Source organism: Microcebus murinus, chromosome 1 (assembly GCF_040939455.1).
Source record: "Microcebus murinus isolate Inina chromosome 1, M.murinus_Inina_mat1.0, whole genome shotgun sequence".
Taxonomy (NCBI): domain Eukaryota; kingdom Metazoa; phylum Chordata; class Mammalia; order Primates; family Cheirogaleidae; genus Microcebus; species Microcebus murinus.
Window position 1 is genome coordinate 115,720,861 of NC_134104.1, and position 8,472 is coordinate 115,729,332.

Sequence of the window (8,472 nt, forward strand, 5' to 3'; positions counted from 1 at the left end):
TCAGGAGGTAGAACCTGCACAATTTGGCAGCTGAGGGGCTTTCTAGGATGGACAAGTCCAGGGTGAGTTCCTGATCCGAGTAGATGAGGGGGTGATGACAGCATCCACAAAAAGAGGGATTAAGAAAAGAGCAGTGGGTTCAGCAAGTTTTGAGGATGTCTCATGGCAGATCTATAGTGCTTGTGGGACACTCAAGTGGGGACGCCTTTCAGCAGGTGGATCTATTCATTGACCTGAGACTTATTGACAAGTAAGTGGGAGATTAAGCTGAGGACAGAAAAATGTAGGGTATTATGTACATGAGGTGTATGAAAAGCACCACCTTTCAGGATTACTGGACTGGAGAAGTCCATGAAGGAGGCTGCGAAGAGTTGAACTGGGAGAGAGGATGTCACTGTTTCAGTGCAGAGGTGTACAAATGAATGAACGATGAGTGTGCGTGTATATTAAATGATTAATTACCTTACCTGTCCTTCTGGCTGTCCCCTCTTGAACTTCAAGCACTGGACTATACAACTAGTATATGTCCACATTAATCTTGGGGTGATAGCCACCAGAGGCATGATCTAGCTCTGCGTGTGGTTATAAAGTTTCTCCAGGGTTTTCAGAAAATACTGGAAATCACAGAGAGTCGCAGTACTTTTCCAACCATTGGTTTCCCTGGCAATTAGCCTTTTTTTGTAAGATGGGGTCTTGCTATATTGCCCAGGTTGATCTCAAACTCCTAGCCTCAAGTGATCTTGCCTCCTCAGCCTCCAAATAGCCGGGACTACAGCAATGTGCCACTGTGCCCACATTTTTTAAAAATTAACTTTCTATTTTGAACTAGTTTTAGATTTTGAGGAAAGTTGAGAAGATAGTACAGAGAATTCCCATATACTCAACACCCAGTTTTCCCTATTGTTAACATCTTACATTAGTGTAATACATTTGTTAACTAATGAACCAATACTGATACATCTTTTTTTTTTTTTTTTTTGAGTCAGAATCTTGCTCTGTTGCCCAGGCTAGAATGCAGTGGCATCATCACAGCTCACAGTATCCTTGAACTGCTGGGCTTAAGTGATTTGCCTGCCTTAGCCTCCAGAGTAGCTGAGACTACAGGCATGCACCACCATGTCTGGCTAATTTTTTTTATTTTTAGTAGAGGTGGGGTCTTGCACTTGCTCAGGCTGGTCTCAAACTTCTGACCTCAAGCACTCCTTCCACCTCAGCCTCCCGGAGTGCTAGGATTACAGGCTTGAGCCACCATGCCCACCCTGATACATTATTATTATCTAAAGTCTAAACCAGAGGTGGACTACATTTTCATGTTGGAAGGCCGCGTTAATCTAGCTGTACTCAAATAAGAGACTTCAATTAGATATATTTTAAAATGTACATTATTTTGTAAAGATCTAACTACTATGTACTTAATTTCAAAAAAATGAAAAGTATTTGTTAATTTTAAAGTTAACCTTTTAATGACTTTGTTGTGTCTGCTTTTTGTTGGAAAGCATGTGAATATTTGGCCACAGCATGGAGCTCTGCAGTTTCAGCTGAACCTCTAGACACGTATCAGTCATTTGCGAACGTAAGGGAGTCCCGATTTCGGTTAGGTAGGAGAATGTAGACTCACAGTAATAAGTGGTTGAAAGCAAGAACGCGTTTTTCAGGCATGTTGCCAAAGGTGTGAGTATTCTACTGCATTTTCCATATTTCAATTGGATCTTCCTTAACATCAAACAATGACTTTAAAATGTCATCTACTGAGAGCTCAGTCAGTGTCATCTGTAGTTCTTTAGGTGCTACAGATATCAATCAACTAGGTGAGGCTGAAGTGCTAATTTGAGTGTGATGTCATGATTCTCAAAGTCAGTGAAACTTTCATTCCATTCTCCAATGAATAGGTCTATAACAGCTGTGTATTCTCCAAATGATTCACATATATCATTTTGCTCATCAATGAATGACCTTTGCTAACTGGGGAAAATGTTCACCTGAAATTTCCTTTTGAAGAAGTGTTTTGAAAAAAGATAGCTTTTTTCAAAATGCTTGGATTTTTGGCCACATATCATATATAGATGTAGTTTTACCTTGCAAAAAAATACTCAGGTCATTTTGATTTGACAGAATATCCACAAAAATGCTGCATTCTTATAGAAACTTTCTTTTAATAATTCACATTGCTGATTCTGTTCTTCATAAAATTTAACTATCTGGTTTGACAGAGATAAAAGTTTTGGCTAACACCTGCCCTTGTGCTAGCCAACTCATTTCAGAATGGTACAGCAAATCCACACTGAATACCTCTTTGTTCAACTTTAGGATGTTATGAAACTGATGATGCTGTGTTGCATTTGCATGAATATAGTTAAAAATAATTATAAATTGTTGCAAAGTGTCACTTAAAATAGTAGCTTTAGCACAGAGATTTTGCTGATGCAAAATACAATGAAAAGACATGAGAGAATCTGGATCTCTTAATACTTGTTTTATTTGTGTGTGGTAAACCCTTCATATTTTCCTGTCATGGAAAGTGCACTGTCTATACATATACTCACTAAATTTACCAAATTCAGACCAACTTTACCACACTTATCTTGAAAGTTCTGGAAGATACCTATTTCCCATGTTCTGTTCAAAAGAGTGCTCATAGTGAGTAATTCTTCATAGCAAAGAAAATCTTCCGTTATGACCCAAATGAAGTATAAAACCTGCACAAGTCAGTAGTATCAGCTAATTCATACAAAGACATGGAATAAATATATTTTCCTTTTGAAGTATTTAATGAAGTTATTGTGTTAAATTGAAGGCTAACTCATGCTGCTAATCAGTCATGCTTCTTCTTAAAAGAAGCAGTTGTTTGTACTTTGAAAGGTTATGGGGTCTAAGCCTCCTGCAACTTTGACAATGCATTCTTTCACAATTTCTACATCACTGAAGGGCTTCCCTTTTTTTCCAAGTGCATAGGCTACTTTATAAGTTGCTTCAGTGACATTATTTCTAGGTCTTATTGCTGCTCGAAGAATTGTCTTCGCTTTTGCCTTTCATGTTTTAACTTCTGCAATACAACCTTTTGTGCTTTTCCCCTTAATTTAAAATATTTGTGGTCCTTATGAGTGTTATAAGGCTGATGAGCTTTGAATTTCTTTAATGCTGTTATTGCAGTGTCACAAAACAAGCAAATCATCTTATCTTTAGCAGAAACAAGATAATATTGTAATTCCCAATCCTCATTAAAAATCTGTTTTCTTCCTTCAGCTTTCTCTCAGTTTTCTTTAACATGAAGGGCTGTTAAGCAGACAGAATTAGAAAATACTGTTGAGCTGTGCAACTATTCACAAATTCCACTTCAAACAAAAACACACAGTGCACTGTTGTTAAAAGTTGATAACAGACTGGCATACTCAACTCCCATAAACTCTTGCCAACCCAGCTTGTGCTGTAGTGGCACTGGTTATGCAGGCTCAAAATGCACCTCAAAATACTACAAGATCTTATTTTTATTTTATTTATTTTACTTTTTTTTTTTTTTTTTTGAGACAGAGTCTTGCTCTGTTGCTTGGGCTAGAGTGCCTTGGCATCAGCCTAAATCATGAGCATAGCAGCTGTCAATTTAGCCCTTATGGCTTACTAATGTTCTAATTGTGCTGGTCAATCTGGGAGGATTATTTCATTGAAACTTATTTTATTCTTTGGTATTTTAAATATGTTCATTTTAAAAATAAAATAAAACCTGGGAAGCCAAGGCTGGAAGATCACTTGAGGTCAGGAGTTCAAGACCAGCCTGAGCAAGATCAAGACCCCGTCTCTAGTAAACAGAAAAATTAGCCGGGTGTGGTTACACATGGCTGTAGTCCCAGATACTCGGGAGGCTGAGGCAGGAGGATCACTTGAGTCTAGGAATTTGAGATCATAGTGAGCTATGATGATGACACTGCACTCTAGCCAGGGTGACAGAGCAAGGTCCAATCTCAAGAAAAAAAAAATAGATACATAAAATAAAAATATAAAAGATTAACAAAAATGAATTAATAAAAATAAAGGAATTTGTTCTGTAAAATTTAGAAGGCCACATGTGGCCTTAAGGCTGCAGGTTCCCCACCCCTGGTCTAAGCTTTATTTAATTTCCTTAGTTTTTAACTAATGTCCTTTTTTTGTCTAGGAAGGCATCCAGATTGTTACATTACATTTAGTTGTCATGTCTCCTTAGGCTTCTCTGAGCTTTGACAGTTTCTCAAACTTCCCTTGTTTTTGATGACCCAGACAGTTTTGAGAAATACTGGTCAAATATTTATAGAATGTCCTTCAATCTGAGTTCGATGCTTTTCTCAAGGTCAGACTGGGGTCATGGATTTGGGGGAGGAAGACCACAGAGGTAAATTGCTATTCTCATCACATGACATTGAGGTATAGACCATCAACATGAATCATGACTGTCGATGTTGACCTTGATCACCTGCTAAGGTAGTGTTTGTCAGGCTTCTCCGCTGTAGAGTTATGCTTTCCCCCCCTTTCCACATTGTACTCTTTGGAAGGAAGTCACTATGTGCAGCCCACACTTAAGGAGTGGGGAGTTATGCTGCACCCCTTGGGGAAAGAGGCAGTTAGCTTTTTAAAGCTCACCCTGCCTTTTCATTTAAAGGAAACATCTTTCCAGCATCCTTTCCTGTCTTTCAGACACTTGTTTAGGGACACACAGGCCTGTCAACTATGAAGCCTGACTTTAAAGGGACCTTTTATGGGACTTAACATTTCTAAATGTATCTAAATACACACATCTCAAAATACTACATCACAAGATTTTTATTTTATTTGTTTTACTTTCTTTCTTTTTTTTTTTTTTTTTTTTTGAGACAGAATCTTGCTCTGTTGTCTAGCTCACAGCAACCTCAAATTCCTGGGCTCAAGTGATCCTCCTGCTTCAGCCTCCTGAGTAGCTGGGATTACAGGCATATGCCACCACACCCTGCTAATTTTTTCTATTTTTAGTAATGATGGGGTCTTGCACTTGCTCAGGCTGGTCTCAAACTCTTGACCTCAAGTGATCCTTCTGCCTTTGCCTCCCAGAGTGCTAGGATTACAGGCATGAGCCACCATGCTCAGCCCACAAGATTTTTAAATGCAGGTAGAGTGACTTCCTTTCAGGCATGGAGGTCCCCTTCAAGCAAGAGCCTGGAAAGATACTTTGTCCAGGGGCCCCTGGTCCACCCTGCTGATGCCACAACTGAGGCTGGCCCAACTACAAAGTCAGTGACACCCCCTCCCTTGGGAATTGGAAAGGAAGTACTTGAAAGGAATAATGATGCAGAGGATCTTTTCATTGTATCACACAGATAAATAAAGCACTACCTTGTCCCCCAAACAGCACTTGTTCCTATAAACCAAGAGTGTCACTGTAGAGACACACAACCCAGATTAGAGATTGCATCACTACTGAGAAAAGTAAAGCAAGAGTTTCACACCAAGATTATGGAAAAGAGGATTATTATTTAAAGACATACTGAAAGTTCAACAAGAGTAACTGCCATGTGAGTTGGGAAACATAGCACTTATAATAAACTTTCATAATTTAATAAAAAATTATTGCACCCTGATAAGATAAGACCTTAGTCCCCCACTCTGGTTGCCTCTGGTGGTTGTGTCCTGCTCCTCCAACCCCCTGCAACCCCCCTGCCTCTCTGCAGGGGAGGGAAGAACAAGGAGGCAACACACATATACTGTTTTTCTCTCTCACTCTCTTTTCCTCCTTATGGCCTGGACTTTGAAGTTCAATGTCATATAAACATTAACTGCTTCTTAAATAAAGCCACAAAGAGCAAACTGTAACCTGAGCATATGATTTACCCCAACATTTTCCCATGAGATCTAAGGATTCCTTTCTTCTCTACCAGTGTTTCTCTATCTTACAGAATTTAGTTTTGAAATAATCTAAATTTATCTTATTATTATTGCTATTGTTTTGTTATTGAAGTGTTTTCTAAGACTTTTCTAAGTCTTAGAAAAGTTTTCAGTCTTTTCTAAGACTGTGAAGAGATGAATTTAGGTAGTAATATCCATTAAGTTTCATTTAATTATATGTAAGTTAAAAAAAAGTTTGATTTAAGGAAAAAATATGTTAAATAGCAGTAAAAATGGTAAAAGACAGGGCAAAAATTATCACTGGCTGAAGTCTGGGACCCACTGAACCTTCCATTAGACAAATTCACAGCTGAAATCGATTGCACGGGTAAAGCCTTAATCATCTTATTGTAACTTTAGGAACAACCCACAACAGCTAAGATGGTACATTTATTTGTTTTGCTCATCATTACATCATCTATCTATATTACCAACAATTTGTTTGTTCTTGATAAAGTTGTGCTGATCATGATAATCTAAATTAGCCTGGTAAACCCTTCAACTCGACCAACTACATGCTTCGTTAATGCAATATTTGCAAAGCTGGCATTTGGAGATATTTTTAGATTTTCTCCTAGGTTACCTTTTATTTTCCCCAAATTAAGGAAATATAAAATTATAGGGACTCAACTAACGTTGAGAACTTTAATATATGTTGCTATCTAGGTTGCTGAAGAAACAATACCTTAGTCTTAAGAGCTTGACTTTATAAAAATATGTCTCAATCACTGCGCTTTCTCCACTGTTGTGGTGTGTTCTTTCATAATGTACAGTATATGTTATTCAAAGTTGGCTTGCTGGACCTGAATTGTGTGGCCGTATGCTCTCAAATAAGTGAAAGACTGATACTAAAAAAAAAAAAAAATGCTAATTCCCTAACCTCTTTTTCTTGCACTAAGATGTTTTTCCTTGGCACATAATTAAATGTTTTTGAGCATTTGCTAGATTTCGCTCAATGGCAGGAAGCTTAGATATTTATAAATTTCCTCGGTGCACCATTTCTGATTAGTTGACCTTTTCTAAATACCAAACAGACCAGTCACAGTCAATTCTATCACCACCACGATCAGCTTGCCCTTTTCCATAAAACAACTGTTTGCAGACCAAAATAAAGTTCTTGGTTGTTTTAATTTGCTTTTGAGAATTGGCACAGACACAGAACAAATGGCTGTTAATATTGCAGAGTTTTAAATTTATCTTAAAATATGACCACTGCTGTTTATAGCTAAGTTTCAAAGAGTACTTTTTGTTATTCCGCTTTTATTTTATCTTTATAAATACTGCTTTTATTTTATCTTTATAAATATACTCTTCATTTTTCAAAGTGACTTAAATTGCTTTATTGATTCCAGGTATCAGGGATAATGAGTCTAATCAACTTTGAAAACAAGACTGTTATTATCACATTATTTTTGAACAATGCATTAACATTTATTCCATTCATGCCCATTCTCCAACCCTTTCTTCTTTCTCTCCCTCCCTCCTTTCTTTCTCTTCCTTTCTCATCAAACCTTTACTGAGCATCTACACATCAGGCACTATGCTAGATGCTGGGGAATCAATGATAGATAAACTCTTGGTCTCCATAAAGTTTATTCTATCGATTTAAAATCTTTCCTTCCTGTTTGTTCCAAAGGTCATTTGGAGAAAATACACTAATGGAACTCATAGGTAAGGAAGCAAACATTGACAGCTTTCACAGAGTTGGAGAAAAATTATGTCACCAACCTTTAGCTGTTGCAGAATAATCTTCTTTTGGGGCTCTGGCTATATCAACAGTTCTTCTTTTCCCCAAGAGCTGGCTTTGGGGAGGGCATTCTTCCTTCTGTAGCATAAATAATTCCCTGGGTGGGAATGTTTAGATGGACACCAGTTGGATGAGAACCAGGACAGCAGGAGAGGAGAGGCCTCCCAGAAAACTCCAGTGCCCACACTCATCTGGCGGGGCTGCCCGGGGCCTCACTAGAGAGCTCCTGTAGAAAACCACAAATGCACAGGAAATTGGCGAAGATCAGATAAAGGTGAACTATTAAGTGACACATGTACAGAAGGGAAACAGTTAAGAATTAACCCAAATTAATTTAAGGGCACAAGAGTGAGTGGTGCAACGGTTTAGTTAATAAGAAGCTAGTCTCCAAAGTTAGGGCATTTGAGCCAAATGACTAAGGGCTTTCAGAGGTATCAAGCGGCAGGTGGCTGAACAAAGGAACCTACCACAGAGAGGATCATAAATCACTGTGGGAACTAGGAGCATGCACTGTACAGTGGATCAATACAGACTCATTCACACATCCACCTACCCCTACACATATCTGTTGATGACCCATCCAGCAAATACTTACTGTGCACCACTGTTCTAGGTGACGGTGTTGGGGACACAGCAGTGAACATGCCCTCACGGAGCTTAAAACTCAGCAGCATCCAGGCAGCATGCTGAAAAATCAACTGGAATGTAGGTAGGGATTACACAAAGAAAAGGACAATGTTGAAACTTGAGTCTGCTGAGTTTGGCTAGTTTCCTTAGAATACCAGAAACTTCCAGTGGAACAAACTGTCACCTACTCCTTCATCCTTTCCCTAGTCTGGGGT

The 8,472-nt window shown here is 38.5% G+C and overlaps 1 protein-coding gene across 1 annotated transcript in view; it reads right to left on the bottom strand.

The window, feature by feature from the left end:
- ZBTB38 (zinc finger and BTB domain containing 38) overlaps nt 1-7,866 on the bottom strand; it is a 121,662-nt gene extending 113,796 nt beyond the window's left edge. Inside the window, exon 1 of the mRNA XM_020286033.2 lies at nt 7,612-7,866. The gene's annotated coding sequence lies outside the window, so the exon portion shown is untranslated. The remainder of the gene's footprint in view (nt 1-7,611) is intronic.
- Between the last annotated feature and the right edge of the window lie 606 nt (nt 7,867-8,472).